The 18,157-nt window shown below is 41.1% G+C and overlaps 1 long non-coding RNA gene across 1 annotated transcript in view; it reads right to left on the minus strand.

The window, feature by feature from the left end:
- LOC109319288 overlaps positions 1-4,496 on the minus strand; it is an 8,032-nt gene extending 3,536 nt beyond the window's left edge. Inside the window, exons 1-2 of the long non-coding RNA XR_002103463.1 lie at positions 4,397-4,496; positions 3,590-3,595 (exon numbers count right to left, since the gene is read on the minus strand). This is a non-coding gene — a long non-coding RNA (uncharacterized LOC109319288). The remainder of the gene's footprint in view (positions 1-3,589; positions 3,596-4,396) is intronic.
- Positions 4,497-18,157: the final 13,661 nt, after the last annotated feature.

The raw sequence follows: 18,157 nt of genomic DNA on the forward strand, positions 1-18,157 counted from the left end.
GTTCACCCGCAGCCAATCACCAACCAGGGAGTGCTTTTAGTGCTTTCCTAGACTGGCTGATTGCTGAACCAGCAGCAAAACTGGAAGTGCACTTCCCCTGGCACTTCTGGTTTCGCAGCTGGTGCTTCCAGGGGATCTTAGGGAGGGTACATGCACCTGCATGTACCCCTTACATGTTGCCAATGCTCAAAGTACCTACTTTTCTCTATTTGGCACTATATTAATAATTAAGGAAAGTTTATTACAATAATGCTCGATCAGGTTCAGACACCTTATTAGGAGAAGCCCTATACAAAACAGTACGTAGTGGTCCCTGTCCCAAAACAGTTATAATCTCATGATGAAAAAAAGAAATAGTGGTGACTGTTTATTTAATTATGTTCTTGTGGTGTCTGGGTATGTAACTTTCCTTATTGAAATAAGAAAAGAACAAACACTATAAAACAATGTGATGTGTAGTTTCAGAAATATTAGAAACACAAAAGAACCAGATCTTTGGTTATAAAAATAAACATGGTAATTCAAAGTGCTATGGGGCTATATATCCTGAAACACATCTTGGCTATTAATGCCTCATTTCAATAAAGTGGAAAGCACTAAAAACTGTCTAAGGGTCAAATAGGCTGGACAGCTGTCATATTGTTTATTGGTGTTTACTGGCTTGACTCTGACACAATATATTTCTAACTGGCAGGCAGACACATGAATTGGCTATAATTCTTCTTGCTATCATCTCTGTAGGATGCAGAGGAATGCAGGAGTAAAGAAGCAGATCTAATAGCAGCGTGTCTTGGAGAAAAGCAGGAGAGACTCGAGGAACTGGAGCTGAGAGAATAAAAGAAACTTCACAGCAGAGAGTTATGCTTGAGAAGGTTCCTCAGCTTCACAACTTTTTGAGGGTTGTTTTCAATTCCTTCCCATTTCCCAAGGGATTGATTCTGTTCTGTTTCTGAATAAGCTACCTTTGCTGAAACTATTGAAGATTTGCATGCTAAAGAAAGCGAAACCAGGCCCTGAATTTCAGGGGGTCCATATTCTATTAAAAATATGGCTTCTGTGCTGTAGCAGACCTGACCTACCATCAACCAAGCTATGCAGGTGCCTGCTAGTCAGCGTCATCTTCCTGTGCCACACTGGGCTGTAGGCCTTCACAGTCCACAGTGTGGGTTTGTCTCTTCTGCACCTCTTTTATGACCGAAGGGTTCAAAGGAGCTGTCCTCTCCTTAAACTGTGGTTCTATATCTGCCATTGGTTGATGAGACTGGAGGGCCTCTTGTGATACATTGCCAAGGTATACTTTCCCTTCAGAAAGTATTTGGAGTAACAAATACTTCTTTCTTGGGATGTGGAGCTTATTGGCAGCCTTCAGGCTCAGGGTTCTTGGACTAGGGAGGAGGCAAAGCTCCACATCAATATTGTGGAACTCTAGGCAGTATAGTGAGCCTGCAAGCACACCACATGCAGGGCGGTTGTGATAATGTTTCTGCTTGTCACAACTTGACTGAGTCTTATATAAACAAACAGTGTAGTGCCAGGGCTCTCTGCCTGAGCAAGGAAGCAGTCTGTTCTGGTTTTGATGTACTGCGAGATATACCTCTTATTATTGCACCTTCCTAGCTTTTGGACTGTTGTGGGGGATCACAGTCAGCAGAGCCATTTAACCATATCACAAGTAAGAGATCAAGGACTCATGCCTCCATCACCAGTATATGTTTTCAGACTGGGATGATCTGAGGACCAAAGCCTTTTTGCAGCTGAGGTCATCCCAGGCTCCCTATCTAATACATTGCTAACTCCTGAGTCAGGAGTTCTCCTGTACATTTTCCTGTCCATATTTCTGATCCCTTTGGTAATCTGCAAGGGCTGGCAAGACTCTGCTGGCTGATCCTAATAGCCCCTGCATAGGTGAGACCAATACTGGTACCAGGATATCTTAGTGATGTTAGCACTGAGTCCAAGGATTTCTCATCTAGTTCCAGACTTGCTTACTGAAGATGCAAGGAGTGTGTTTCACCCTGATCTGTGCTCCCAGCATAGATGGTAGGAAACTCACTTAGGTAGAGCAAGGATGTTTTGTCTCACTGGAGGATATCCTCATCCACTGTAAGAAGGGTTTAACCTGGCTTGCTCACCTATCACTAAAAGCCTGCTGCTCCAACCAACTCTTTTGTTCCAGTGCATGGTCTGAAACATTTAGAACTTGGGAACGTGAACCTATTTCTGAGTTTGGAGTACATCTGGCAGCCATTTTGGCCCAACTGACAACCTTCCTGTATTCTCCCATCCAGTGGTCTTTAGGTTCCTCAAGGATGTAGCCAGGGCATTTCCATGTATAAGGGTTCTCACATTGCAGTAGGACCTAAATATGGTCCTTACATCCTGTCTTTTTTTAAACCAATGGCAAGACGTTTCTTGTTCTACCTCTCCATAAAAGTGATATTTTGGGACAACAATTTGCATTGCAAAAAGAGTTGGCAAGATTCAGCCTCCAGGGCAGATCCTCCTTACACCACTTTCTATTTGGCTAAAATAAGACTTTGGCTAAAGACTCACCTGACGTGCTTGCCTGAGGTGGTCTCTAAATTCCACCGAGATCAGTAGATTCCCTTGCCAGTATTGTTTCCAAGACTTTGGGCTTACTGAATGGAATCTTCTCTGCATTTGCAAAGGCCTCATCTGGAATACATCATTTTGAACCCCACGTTTCAATAAATATGTGGACAGATTGGAAAGAGTCCAGGGGAAAGCAACAAAGTCTAGGAAGCAAGACTTATGAGGAAAGGCTGAAAGAACTAGGGTTATTTAGTCTGGATAAGAGAAGACTGAGAAGGGATTTGATAACAGTCTTCAAATACCTGAAGGGTTATTAGAAAAAGAATGGAGATGAGCTTTTCTCTGTGGCTATATGGGACAGGACTATGAGCAATGGCCTCAAGCTACAACAGAGGAAATTTAGGTTACATATTAGGAGGAACTTGCTCACTAGGGAACAAGGTATTTAGAGGAGTTATGGAATCTCCATCTTTGGAAATTTTTAAGAGTGGGTTGGACAGACACTTGGCTGGGATGGTTTAGCCACTAATAATCCTGGCATGAGTGGAGGGTTGAACTAAATGGCCTCATGAGATTTCTTCCAGTCCTACTTTCCTATGATTTTCAGAGGGTATTAGCCTATTGCCTGCATGGGAACAAAACCTTCCTTTAAAACCATGGGTTTTTGAGGCTGTGGCTTGAGGGGCCTGGGGGCACAGTGATATTGTTCTAAAGACAGTTCAACTGGATACTGGGTCATGTAAAACTTCTCTGAGACTGCCATGGTAGGATTGCCCTCTGTGATTGATGCCTACTCTGCCAGGCCACTTCTGTAAATAACATCTAAAAGTCAGCCACCTGGTATTCAATATGTCCTTTCACCAATCATTATGTGATGTTGGATACTTCTAAAGGATGATGGCTAGAAAATGGTATTTAGAGGTTTGCTTTTGGCAGTTGGCTTGTAGGTAAAGTAAATATTACATTAGAACAATGGTCCAGCCAAACCAAAATGCTGGCTTGCATCCATAGATGCTTCACAAGCAGATCGCAGAACGTCATTCTCCCCTTGTACTCGGCCTTCGTGAGGCCACAGCTGAAGTACTGTGTCCAGTTTTTGGCCCCACAATTCAAAAAGGATGTGGAGAAGCTTGAGAGAGTCCAGAGGAGAGCCACACGCATGATCAGAGGTCAGGAAAACAGACCTTATGATGACAGGCTGAGAGCCATGGGGCTCTTTAGCCTGGAAAAGCAGACTCAGGGGTGATCTGATGGCCACCTATAAGTTTATCAGGGGTGACCACCACGATCTGGGGAATGTTTGTTCACCAGAGCGCCCCAAGGGATGACAAGGTCAAATGGTTACAAACTACTGCAAGACCGTTTCAGGCTGAACATAAGGAAGAATTTCTTTACTGTCCGAGCCCCAACGTCTGGAATAGCCTGCCATCGGAGGTGGTTCAAGCACCTACATCGAACACCTTCAAGAGTAAATTGGTTGCTTATCTTGCTGGGATCCTATGACCCCAGCTGACTTCCTGCCCTTTGGGCAGGGGGCTGGACTCGATGAACTTCCGAGGTCCCTTCCAGCCCTAATGTCTATGAAATCTATGAAATGGCAAGGGTTAATTGATTTCTAAAAGCCTGTTTGTGACAAAATGCCCTTCAAGGCCCACTGTGTCTGAAGCCAGCAGACACACAGGCTGGGAAAATGAAGACATGTACCACATGGTAAAGATGTGTGCATGTTGATGGGTTTGTTGGAACTAAGAAATATTCTGACAGGACAGAACATGGACAATAGGATGACCACAGGGAAACCAATCAATGTTACCCAAAGATAAAAAGTCATCAGAGGAGAGACAGAATACAAAAGGAGGGATTTCAGAGCAGCAAAGGGTCCCCAAAAGGGGAACCTGAGGCCCCCATGGACAGATGGCACACCACCAGCCTGTCTTACCCACCCAACTTGCGAGGGTGGGCCTCATCCCTCGACCTCCAGTCTGCTGACATCTGACATTCAAGAGAACCTCAGGGTGAAGCTCACATACTAGCCAGATGTACCTTCCCTCTGTGACAGCTCTAGAACTGTTAGATATAGAACTGTTTGCATTATTCTTATCTGCTGTCACTGTGCATCAATAACACTTGTCTATTATCAAATGGAGAGGCTGTGGTCAGTCTGAGGGTTTGGGTTCACCCAGAACAAGGTATCTGGGTCATAAATGCTTTGCCAACAGACCAGAGGCTGCATATTACAGGACTGCCTTTCATTCAGGGTGAACTTCAAGACTAGGTAGATGGAGAAATGTTGTGGGGCTGTCCCCAAGTGAGAGCGAGTATGTGGAAACTGTGCTTAGAAGAAAGGAAAGTTTGCTTAGTTACAACTGAATTTTTTTAGGTATGTTGTCCACACATGTTCAAACCCTGCTTTCCTTCCCCTCGTCCTCTGAGGTAAGGACTCAGATTCTGGAGCAGCTGAGGATCAGGAAATATGTGCCATCCTTCATTGTTCCCACATGGTTGGGCAAGGCAGAGGCACACTTCATGGGTACTACAAGGGCAAAACAAAGTCTTGGTCAAAGGCAGCTTACATATCCACAAGTAAGAATCCACAAGTAAGATTCTTACATATCGACAACTAAGAATGTGTATATGGACAGCAAGTCTCAAAGAACTCCAGTTACTGGTAAAGTCCCCTTCCCAGTCTAAAATTAGTTTTCCCCACATCTTTGCTTGCGGTCTTTTTGGGGGAAAAAATACCCATCTCCTCACCTCCATGTACACCAGGGGTGGGCAAAAAAGTGGATCTGGCTGGCAGCTGGACTCCATTTCCCAGCAGCTCTTGTCATGTTGCTGCAGCCGGTTTCCATGGAGACCCCAGCAGCAGCAGAACCATAAAAGCAGGGGGTCAGGGTTTCCATGGAGATCAGCACCAGGAGCACTGGCAGGGTATGGGTGGGGAGCTGCTCAAAGGCTGGGGCTGAGATCTTGCAGTGATGACAGTGTGATTTGGATCTGAGGCAGAGCTACAATCTACTGCCTGCATACCTCTGAGCAGGGCATGTGGGCAGTGGATTAGAGCTCTGCCCCAGCTATGGGTCACACTGTTACACTGGAAGATCTCAGCCCTGGAGCAGCTCAGTGCTATGCTGTGTGCCTTGCCAGTGCTGCTGGGGCTGGTTTCCACAGAAACCTTGGCTCTGCACTGTCAGGGCTCCACCACACCTGAGGTCTCCATGGAAATTAGCTGCAGCAATGCAGGCTGGGGCTGCTGAGAAATAGAGTCTGCCGTGGGCCCAGTCTGACTCATGGGCCAGTCTTTGCCCATCCTTGATTGCACACTTCTACATCCCCCTTGAATTAAAGCCAGTTTTCAGGTTTGGGTAGTGATTTATCATTATTTCTTACAAGAACGGAGGAATGAACTTTACAGAACTGAGGTGTACTTTTGAAGCCTAAGATACAAAATACTTCTTGAATTCTAAAGCAACAGGATAGGAGGATTCAGCTGAGGGTTACCCTCTCTTGTGGCAGATGAGAGGCTACCAGGTCATGTCTTGAAAACACTAAATCCCAAAGAACTTAATGGGCTACCCTACCAAGAAAAAAGTTTTAAAGGGGATAATAGGCCATGATGCCAAGTCCTGGAATGGCAGAAAACCAGCTAGAGAAATGTCAAGGTTCTGATCCTAACCTATTCCTCCAAAACAAAATGCAGCACATAAACAGAGAAAAGGAAGATCGTCAAAGAGCATATACAGTCAGTGAGAGACTTTCAAAGGATAAGTTAAGCACCCAAATTTCTGGCTGCTTACTGGAACCAAATGCAAGTTCCATGCATAAACCTTTCAGAAAAACCCCCAAAACCAAAAGAAGCCTAAAACTCAGAACTCAAGTTATATAAAGTGCTAAATTCCAGGTACTAGCATTTGAAAATTTTCCCCAAACCTTTTGAGGTTCCTCGACTACTGTATTGACAGAACATGTTGCTGACCACTACTGTTGATTAGCCTTTACCTTTTGAAACTTTCAGAAGGAAAACAAGTGTGCTTTAAATAGTGGAGCCCTTGTTTCATACTCTTGGCTTGTGGAGGGGGGTGGGGTAGGAAGGGGAGAGAAGGGACAGCCTGAGATACAGCTGCTTGGTTATTTCATGAATAGCAGACTTTCAGAACTGAAGCTGGTTTTAAGAAAAGAAATAATTTTTCACAGACGTACCAGACCTTGGCAGATTAGCCTGCATTACTTTTAAATTTGATTAAAGTCATGCCAGAATATTGCTTTCAGATAATCTATTCAAGGGAAAAATGGTTTAAGAAGCATAAGGTATTTGGGTCACAAATTAACAATTCCTTCAATGTTCTTGTTTATTTTTCATTAATAAACTGTGTAAGATTTGGAGAACTCATATACAGTAAGTGCAGGAACATCCCATGTTACAATACATTGAGTCTTTGATTCATGACTCAGGTTGCTTGCAATGTTCCTTCTACTTTATCTCAGTCAACAGCTATGTAACCTTGGGGGAATGAGGCATTGCAAACATAACTCTGTAAGTGAGGTGCCACTTTGCTTTGCTATTGTTTTACTTTTATATTTAGCAGTATGAGTAGTCCACTATTATTGCTTACTATTTAAAAAAATGCCAGCAACTATTTTAAATCAGTTGAAAAGTTTCTTCCTAGCAAGTTTCTTCCTGTCGTATAGCTACTGTGTGTTTGTTGTTGACGTTGTCGTTTTAAAGTAGAATTCCAAATTTAATCCTAAAACAGACAAAGAAAATTGTGGTCATTTTATCTATACTTATCACAGTATCTCTGAAACAGGAGTTATTTTATCCTCAGTTTACAAATGGGGAACTGAGGCACAATGTCTTGCTCAAGGTCACATAAGTTGTCTGTGGCAGAGCAGGAACTGAACTTACTTGACTGTGTCCATGCTGCTGGTAAAGTGTTTCCTTTCTCTCGGAACTTGTCATATTCTAACCACTTTAACAAGGGTGTTTCTTTTAACACACCTCTTAGATGGCTTGCATTAAGCAACAGCAGTGGGTAGGAGTCATTGATGGCATTGGTTGAAGAATAGGGGAGAAACAAAAAAGGCATTTTTCACAAGAATTCAGAAGATAACTAGGAACTAGAGAAAAATATGAAGATAGTATGGACAGCTGCTACCAAGCAAATTTTACAGTGCTGATCAGATGACATGGATGTTTGTGTATACTGTAATGCCAAAGGGCATGTGCTAGAAGTTCCATTTGTTAGCATAAAGTTTTGTGAATGAAAAACATTTCTGTCCATGTCTCTTGCACTTACAAGGCTAAAGTGTTCAAACCGTGTTACAGGGAGTGTATCGATGTGTGCACTTCACTGCAGAATAGACTAATTAGTTCTGCAGTAAAGTGTCACCATCTACACATGCACCAGTACTAGGGCAGAGTAAACTAACTCCACTGTAAGATAACACTGTTGGGGATGGTACTATCTTATGGTGGATTACTTACGTATGCTGAAACACACGTAGAAGGTGACAGAAGGTGGCTGGGGCATGAGGGTGGTAAAGTTCAGGTGCTGCCCCAGCCAGCCCCTCTGCTACCCAATGTTGCCACCCGAAGCTGGTGGCTCCTCTGACCTGGCTCAAAGTGCTGCAGTCCCAGGCACATGTATAGACACTGTGCCTAGAAGCAATTAACTCTGGCACCAGAATTTATTTTTTTGCCTTAATTGCACATATAGATGCATGCAGGGGGCTCAGCTGAAGAAGGCAGAAGTTTAAATTGAATAATTTTTGCAGTCATGTATGCTGAAAAGCTCAAATCCTGGGAATTAGTGAACTCTGGAAGTAGAGGTGAAAGCAAGGCTGTGGAGTTTCTCTGTGGAAGTAGTAGTGTATCTCTTGCTACATCACCATATTAGCTAACTCAGCTCAACAAATTTAAGTATTTTTAACTGAAAAGTTGGGTTGGAGTTGACTGTATCCATGCAGAAACAGTTCCACAATTACCCCTATGGATTAAAAATGTAGGTGGTGCCTTTTAGAGGTTTCAGAGCACCATATCAAACTGCTTCCCACCTCCTCACCACCCGCCTGGAAGGATTGTCTCTACAGTTATCTCCATGTCCAATTGCTGGAAAAGGAGAGACTTGGAAACTTTGGAGTTTTTCTAGCTTTGATGTAGGATTAATTATAAGGGACTGGGTATGTGCGTCTATCTGTCTGTGTGTACCCAACAAATATTGGAGATTACGTGTACTGTTTGCATTCTTGACCAGGGTAGATGCACAAGTGTAACCATGACATCAGAAAAATCACCGGAGACCAAGAATAGTCTTCTCTTAATGCTCACTCTCTTTATCAATTGTCTTCCAGTAGATGTAATATTCTTTGTGCAGTAAGTGGTAGGTGTTTGGTTTTGGGAGCTAGTTATTTCCTCTCTTCTCACAACACTGTTGATAAAAAGTAAGCCAGTCACTAGTTTGGTGTAATGATAATCTCTAAAATAAACTGATAAGTTGTAGGCCCTGAATTCAGTATCTATGCATCTCTTATATCCTACTAAATACACAATTAAGAGACAGCATTATTCATCAGAAAAAGTTATGGGTAAGATTCTTGTAACATGATGGACATGTTTATCAATATACCCAAAGTGATATTCAGCTCCTTTTTTCCCACACAACTTTCATTCCCTCCCCACTTCCCTTTTACCCCAAAAATCTACCTCAAGATACTCTCTAGCACCTATCCAACTACAAATTCCCACTGCAAAACTGGATTGTGTCCCAAATGAATAATTTTTTAGGTAATACCATGGAAGAAGGCATGATTTGGTATTTTTAAGAGAAATTGTCAACATAAGATCAAATAATTGCATGTGTTGTTACCATCTGTGCAGTGACACATTAGATAGCAAATTCTCAGCTCATGTAAATCCAAGTGGCTGTGGACCTATGCTAAATTACACTAGCTGAGCTTACTTAGAAAGACCTAAAAATCTGTATGTATTTTTCATTCCTTGTCCCTCCATTGTTACTGTTTCCCCTTGAGCAGAGGGACATAGTTAGCTGTGTTAGTATGAAGTCAAGTAGAAGGCAGGGTAGACTTGAACCTTATAGACTAAAGTAGGTTTTATATAGAGTATAGATAAAATGAAGCTTCAGTTCATGCAAGCTTGTGTTATAACATATACAATCTACTTTAGTTAGTCTATAGGGTACAAATCTACCTTGTCGTCTACTGTTTTTGTTTGACAGTGGGCACGTCTACACATGCATTAACTGTGCAATAATTTACTGCGCAGGAAGTGGTTTTTATGCTAATGTCTACAGATGCAAGTGTTACACCATTTTAACGCTGTGTGTGGATTGACTTGGGACTACCATGTCTGTCCACACACACAGGGTTACTGTGCAGTAAAGCATCTACATGTGCCTTACTGTGCAGTAACTACTCAAGCGTAAATTTGCTACCTGCATTATGCAGGTAGTAAATTTATGCCCAAGTTGGTATAAGGCATCATAGTTACTGTAACCTAAGTTACTGAGCAGCAGCTGTGCATGTGTAGACATGCCCAGTGACCAAAAAAGCAAATGATGGAATTGGTCAGTCACTTGGTATGCTGGTTCCTGTGCTGGCATTTATCATACTGTGGGTGTTTAATGTGCCATAGCCATTATCTTGTTGAACTAGGAACCTGCAGAACTAAAAGCAAGTGTTTGCAGTTTTGATTAGCTTTAACTAGTGTATTTGGCACTAAGGGTGGGGATGAGGTAAAAATTCCAGGGGTTACATTCTCATTTTAAAACTTGTTTTGAATGAAATGTTGTCTTTTTAATTTTTAATCCTTGGACATATAAGTTCTTCCTATTACGATTTAAAATGAGAGAGTGTTTTGGGGGGATTCTTTTGGGAAGGGATACAAACCCTAATACTCCATGACTTTAGCTTCATGAGTTAGGAAGAAATTTTCCCTGAAAGAAGAAGCTTCACAACTATTATACTGCTGGTTGTGGAATAATTCACACCTTCCTTTGAAACTTCATACTTGCCACTAGTTTGGTCTGAAAGAACAGCTCTAATTTTCCTTTAAACAGTCTTCTAATTGCCAGCTGTTCGTATTTTGTATCTAAACTAAATGAGCTGTGTTCATACTAATGCTTATCCTAAAGATAGTCAAACGAACTCTGACCAGTTCTACTGAACAAAGGAAGGTGGGTATAGGTATATGTTTGTATAATATTCATTCTGTTGTGGTGGTGGTGTTTTGTTCATATTACACAGGAATAAAACTCCTCTAAATTTAATTTCTAGAATCTAAGTCTTTATACAATGCTCTTCACCCTGAAATTTGAGCTCCTATAAATATATGATAGAAACAAGAGCTGAAGCATCAGTGTTCGGCATCAATTCATGTTTGTAAATGCTAAAATTCAGTGAGAAAACAGCAGGTGCTCTTTTCCTGGGACAGATTCATTGACAAAGTAACATGGAAGGAAAACAGCTAGATAACACTGCAATTGAAACACAATAGAACAGAGCTTGCATTTCCTGAGTGCTCTTTGTGTAAAATATCCCAGGGAACTTTGAAGTTAAACTTCACAGAGTTGGTGGAGATAAGAGAAAATATATTCCTTTTAACTTTAAAACAATTTTAATAAAATTGCAGGAAATTTGGTCCCATATTCTTCCTGGTTAAAGCTGGGTGATTTTTTTTCCCAGTAACTTACTAATTTAAAAAATCAGTTCTGGACTGACCAAAGTGATTAGCAGTTTTTTGCTGAATTTAGGGGATAGCTTCAGCCAAAAAAAAATTGAGTAACTTCTGGAAAAGTGTCAGCATTCCATTGTGAAATTGAATGCTTTTTTTTAGACTAAACATTTTTTCCCCTGAATTAATTTAAAGACTTATTCCTGTGAAATTAGAATTTTCTATTTTATTGATCCTAAAGAAAAGTTAAACAAAACAGTTTAAGTAATATTTTTCTCCTTTTTCTCTTTATTCAGTTCATAAATCAAAACAAAAAGTTAATTATTCAGAGTTCTGTGTGTTCTGAATTTAAAACAAAACAAAGCAGAAAAAGGTTGAAATTGTGAAATCAGTTTGGGACCTTTGGAATTAGGGAAAAAACTCCCCAGTTCACACTTCCTTGTGGCCAGAGTGTGGTGTAACTTGGGTATCCTAATAACTGTAATGAAAGTTTCTCATGGTAATTTATTAATGTGGAGGTGGGATAATTGAACCTGTCACTCAGCAGTGCTAATTAGCCCATCTGTGGCATTGTGTGAACATGGCTGCATTCCCTCCAGTTTAGGCAACAGCTGGCCCAGAGCAATGCATCATATCCCAGTATGCTGCTCTGCTCAGCAGCACAGTAAGTTTACCATGTAGGCATAACTTTAGTCACTTTATCCCATAATTATTTTGACTGTTATGCAATCCAGTGTACAACCTGATTCTTGCAGCCCAGGTTTGGGAGTAGGAGGAAAGGAGATGTGCAGGTAAGTAGTTCCTGGAGTCTGTCAGATCTTCATTTTATGCACTTGTTAATTCTATGTATTGATCATGAATGGTTAATATACACCAAACTTAAGAAACTAAAGTTATTGGATAGGTCAGTTTCCATAGAAATAGACCCTAAGACATTGGTTTGATTTCTCAGACTTGATCTCCTCACTTCAAATGGTTGAACTTCAGATGCTCATGAACCAAATACAGGACTGAAGTTCAAGCCCATTACCAGTGAAAAACTAATAGTCTATAGATTTGCCTTTGATATTACCTAAATTTCTCTATAACATGGCCATTTTAATATGCCTATTTCTTGAACAATACTAATTTTGAACTAATTTTATTACATTAACTAAACTGATCTTCATTACTTCTGAGGGACTCTTTCAGCACTTAATTGGTCTTTGCACTTGTCTTTGAAGCCTGAAAACTTTTTTTCTGAGACCGCTTTTAATCATTTGCCTAAAAGATGAAAAGAACTGTGTGTTACTTTCTTTAAACAGAGACAAGTTACATTTTTGAGAAAGTAAATAGCTAGGATGTGAAAAGCATGATTGGCCTTTAATGAGCTGGACAGGATGTTTGTGGCATATTGGACCCTAAACTATATCCTTCTTTCTTTGCAAGCAAACTCTCACTATCTCATTTCAAGGACTTAAATTCATTTGAATTGCTGCACTATAAATCTGATGTTTTTTGGAGATATCTATTTTGTAAACCACTTAATTTCCCATACCCTTATTCAGTGATTGGTCCTGAAGGATTATATTGGATATAGAAGAATCTAACATTATTTTTGTTTGTTTGTATAGGCTTTCTACTTCTCTTAAATAAAGATAACGGACAAGATTAACACTGCTCTAATTGGGGTGGATAACCTATTTTGCTGGTCCCTTTGCTTATGGAAAAATTCCAAAAGTTAACAGAAAACTGTTTAGGTATGGGTAGGTTTTAGTTTTGTTTAACCGTTCTGTGGAACTTGGTACATAATTTTATCCCTACAACCAGCATTGTACAGGATAATCAGATGGTGCTCTTTAAGGCTAAAAATACATCACATTTATCCTGGGATAAACCATTTTATCCCAGACAGAATACAGTTGTTTAGACAACATCAGTTGTCCTGGGATAAATCCTAAGAATAAGGATAAGAACTACTAACTGTTTAACCCATGACGTCACAAAGTATGCCTGAATGGTTATCCTGGGATTGCATCATTGGTTCAACGGCAGAAAAACAGTGGGGCATTGAGCTGCTCACCAACTCCTTATTAAAAGTGTGGTGTGTGTAGATGCTAATCCCAGGATCTTTCTGTTCCAGGATAAACATGGGCACAACCTGTCCAGAGACAAATGCAATGTCTGTTTCTAGCCCAAGGAAAGATATGGCTTCAGCACAACCCTGTTCCGATTTAGGGCCCTTTCAGGATATGGGGTTTGGAAATGGCGATCCCCAGGAGGTTAGGTGTTCTCAGACCGGAAACAAAGAGTTATCAAGACTATGGTGAAGCAACTATTTTCCCAGTAGGAGCAAAACTAGAAGCAAAATCTTGTGTAGAGGAAGTGTGTGTGTGTGGGGGGGAATGAGATGTGTGGGGTTGATGTTGACAAAGGGGCTTAAGATAACAGCCAAATGGTTGAGGAGCTGAAAAAGTAGCTGTATGATTCCCACCTGAAATAAGCTTTAATGGCCTTGAAGACACTATGGTGTGAGGCAGTGACATATACTAATACCTGATGCATATAACTGGAAGCTTGGTAGGGGCTATTAAACATGTCTCACCCACTCCCACATACCAAGCCAGGAAATGAGGCAGCCAAACCCACTGAGTAGGCTGCATGATCTACTGAGTTTCTGTTAAAAGTCATGCAAGACCAACATATTTCCACTTTGTCCTGTGACCTAGCTATCTTAGATTTCCCTGTTCTACTGTGAAAGTATTATCCTCAAACTGATTTTGGAGGGCTGGAAGCCAGGATTTCTTCAGGAAGGGTCCTTGTCTCCTACATCAATTTCTTCTGTTGGTCAAACGATGTTGAGGTTCTGTGATGCCCCCAGCAAGTGGGAAGACTCTTCTTTCTTCTGTTTTTCTCAAGTTTGACTTCTGTTTGAGGTCAGGGTTACTTATTTGACTGGGTTCCTATTCTGATTTAGGATAAGGTCTCCTTGAGCCACTTTTTTATGGGCTTTGCTCTGAAAATAAAATATTTTATCTACTTATCTTTCAATATATACAAAAATCTTTCTGCAGTAAAAAGTATAACCAACCAATTGGCAATTAGGTCTTTGTGAAAATATTTACAGGGCTTGTAGTCTCATGGATGGGATGGAAAGACATGCATTAAAATGATTACAGACAAAGAATCAATTCAAGCATGGTAATTCCTACAATCCCAGCTCATAGGTGCTGTGCTTATGAAATGTTTTGGGATTTAACAGGATTTGGGGGGGTGGGGAAGATTTATGCTAATGCTAAGAAGCACATAGTACAGGAATAAGTTCACTGATTCAATAGAAGCATTAAGGAACCCTTTGTCGGAAAACTGTACTCCAAATTAATACAAAGTTTGTTATTCCTCACACTTTCTTCATCCCTCATTTGGGCCCCCATGTAAGTTCCTTTTGAATTAAGAATACAGTCCTGAAGTCAAACGACTTGTACTTAGCAGTTACCAGACCTGTAGCAACAGTATGACAAAAATAATCTGCTCCACCTGGTACAACTATTTAGAAAATAATCTTATTTTGTGAAAAATTAAGGATTTAACACTTGCTTTCTTTCCACATTGGATACTAGACCTTCAGATACTTTTTTTGTGAGAGCAGTTCACCTCCAATATTTAAAAGATTCCTAATGAAGGCCCTGGCCTGAGATGTAGGAGACCCAGATTCAGGACCCTGATTCAGAGGAAGAATTTGATCCTGGGTGTGTTTATATCACAGGTCATTGTGCCTCTTTCCCATAATGTTGGCTAGAAAGGTCATCCTCAATTTGAGAAGCCTTCCTGCCAAACTTTTCAAGGAATGTGATCATATTTCCACAAAAAAAAAAAATTGTTTTGATAAATTGGCACTTTCCAATGGTAGATGGGGGCACGGGAGGAAACTCTTCCTAAAAAATTCCCCAGAGATGGGAGCAATGCACATTGTAGCACATTTGGGATGTGGCCATGTAAAACAAGGTAGTGCTACATACAGATACCTGAGCTGTGGTACAAAAAGCATTATGATTGTGTTAGTGCAGTGTTGTGCTTGGTCTGATAAGCTCACCTAGAAGTAAGGAATAAATTACTCCATGTTGAGCACAAACTAATACCTGTACTGATTTCAGTATTTAATCTAGCTCACAAGGAACAAGTTCAGGTATCTCTGTGATACTGTACCCTGCTGTCTACACAGACACTTTAGAGATCTACCTTCAGTCATGGCATCCAAAATATGCTCAAGACTCCTTAATTTCCCTTCCCACTAATAATAAAGGCTGTCACATGGATTTCATTACAGGTTAAACCCCACTCCACTCCAGTAACTGTGCAGTATCCTATGGATATGTATGATGCCTACAATTGGTGCCAGTATCATTTTGTAGAGTGTATTATGAGGTAAATAGAAAGAGAGATTCTTATTAAATCTCCATTCAGCTAATAACCTTAAAAATCAAAACAAAGCCCTTCAAAATCCTTTCCCAAGATCTGGAGTACTGTGTGTGATGCAACTCTGCCAAAGGTGAGCTGTTTTAAAAAACAAACAAATGGAAAAACAATTTGAAAGCTAAGTAACATCCTGGCATTTAAATTTCAAGGCATCCATAATGTGAGCTTCTGTTTCTTGCCACATCAGCAGAGTCTCGTGGGAAAGAGGCGACAAGCTGCTTGGAGTCTTGTACGTCATTGTAGTGAATCTGCTCTTCTTGAAAACCTGGAAGCTATTTATTTTTAACAGCCCAAGTTATTTCCCAAGGGCCATCCTGTTTTCACATCCTGCATTTTGAATTTTCTGAAGTGGAAATGATGACTGAACCTGTCAGTGTCTCCACAATGGGAAATTTTGTTAGCTCCAGAGTCCTGTTCCTCATTTCAGGGTGCTAAAATTGGAAGGTGCTTTAACTTTACACTCACAAAAATTTTTTAAGAACCACTTTCTACCTTTTTATGGCCCCCCAACTTTGGCAGTAACATTAACACAGTTCTTGGACTGCGGCATCCCAATTTCAGCGTTATACTACAGGCACTCACAGCCATCAGTACAGCATGTGGATGTAGAGACAGTATGGACAAGTCTTTATTGACAACTACTGAAGGATTTGGGGTCTGCAACCAGCCTTTTTCTGTCCATAGTCTACTTACACATAAACCAGTTGTAAGTGATCAGAAACTGGTTTAAACCTGTAGCAGAATAGAAGTTCAGTGTATATAAACCAGTTTCAGAATGGCTGAAACTGACTTAAGATAAACCTGGTTGAATGTAGTATCAGATTTAACTGATTTGGCTCAAACCAGTTTATGTATGAAATTTCTGTCCCTGACCCTTTCCTGGTTTAAGTTAAATTGGAGTCACCCAGCATCCCAGCATGCTTTGCAGCCCTGGGCTGAGCTGTGCTGTCTGCTCCAGAGAGCAGGCCTGGCCCACTCCACTGTTCCCTAGCTGGACCAGTGAGGGCTGGCTCACTCGCCTCACTGCACCCTCCCCCCTCCTCCCCAGGCAAACCCATGCTGGGGTCTGGGGCCTGGGGCCAGGGAGGGGGGTTAAACTTCCCTTCCCCTGAGTATGGAGTTGCCCTGCCATGCTTACTTAATGCTGGCTGTGACTGTGGATTACAAATCCCAGAAGCAGGAAGAGGAAGTGATGAGCAACCCTGCAGAGTCCTGCTGGTTGAGTCTGGATTGCAAATCCCAGAGACCTATGGGGCAAGAAGAAGAGGAAGCAAACACACAGCCCATGCTGGCTACATGCCAGAGAGCCATGATGTAGCATCCCCCAGCTTCTGGCCTGAGCTACTGCAGACATGTGGCTGCATTTCCTGAATCAAAAATGAATGTCCCTGCATTTGCTTATTGATTCAAACTTTGCATCTTGGACTAACCTGCAAAGATTGAATCAATTTAGCTTTGGGTTTTTTAACTGTCTATACTTAGCCTTAGGTTCCAATCCAACAACAAACTTGACATGAATACATTTAGATGAAAAGGGTTTCACATGGACATAAGGATCCATCCACATAGAGTTTATTGTGCTCTCTTTAGCTGCCATGGCATGTCACAGATGACTTTGTTGGGCCAGCAGAGCCCAGGGAACAGAAGAAGTGGGTAGAGCATACAAATTATCCTCCTCACAAAGTGCCATAGACTCAGGAAGACATCACTCCATGATGAAATGAACTGAAAAAAAGACATTTTGGCCCTTAATTGAACATTTTCAGAGCTTTCTCCTGCATCAGAAGTTTCTGAACTGGAATAAGCAATTACAATTTTGAAAGAAAACAATTTTGCAAGCACATCTTGCAAAATTAGTACTCCCATATTGGTGATGCCACTGCACCCATACTGAAAATGCACTTGCACTCCAGCAATTGCATTTATATTGCAGCAGTGGTGGGAGGTTCCCCCAGAATTTTCAAAGTAGATACAGTCATAAAAAATGAGTATTAGAACCAGGCAATTGGGTCTTGGCAGAAGATTAAAGAGCAGGCTAGTGTCCCCTAACATCTTTGTGAGGGGACACGTGCTATCTTAATTCTGATGCAGCAGGAAGATTGCTTCAGATTGTGACCTGCTGAAGTGCCAACACAAATTCCGACACAAATGTCATGTCTCTGGAGGTCTCTAATTTCAGTATTGGTTCTGTTTGACTTGTGAGACCTAAATGATTTCAGGCACAAGGTGATAAGGCTACATTTTATTTTGCTACTGATGATATTACAGAATCCCACCTGATTTTACCCTTGGTATATCTTTCATTTTAAAAAGTTAGACATGTTATTAACTTTAAAAAAATCATAATTTTTTGCTTCTGGAAATCTTAATTCTAATCGCTCTCAAATATTTTTGAGGTATGTTTAAATCAGGGGTAGGCAACCCCCAGCACATGTGCCAGAGTATGACTCGTGAAGGCTT

The sequence above is a fragment of the Crocodylus porosus genome, unplaced genomic scaffold (genome assembly GCF_001723895.1).
Source record: "Crocodylus porosus isolate Cpor-Errol unplaced genomic scaffold, CroPor_comp1, whole genome shotgun sequence".
Taxonomy (NCBI): domain Eukaryota; kingdom Metazoa; phylum Chordata; order Crocodylia; family Crocodylidae; genus Crocodylus; species Crocodylus porosus.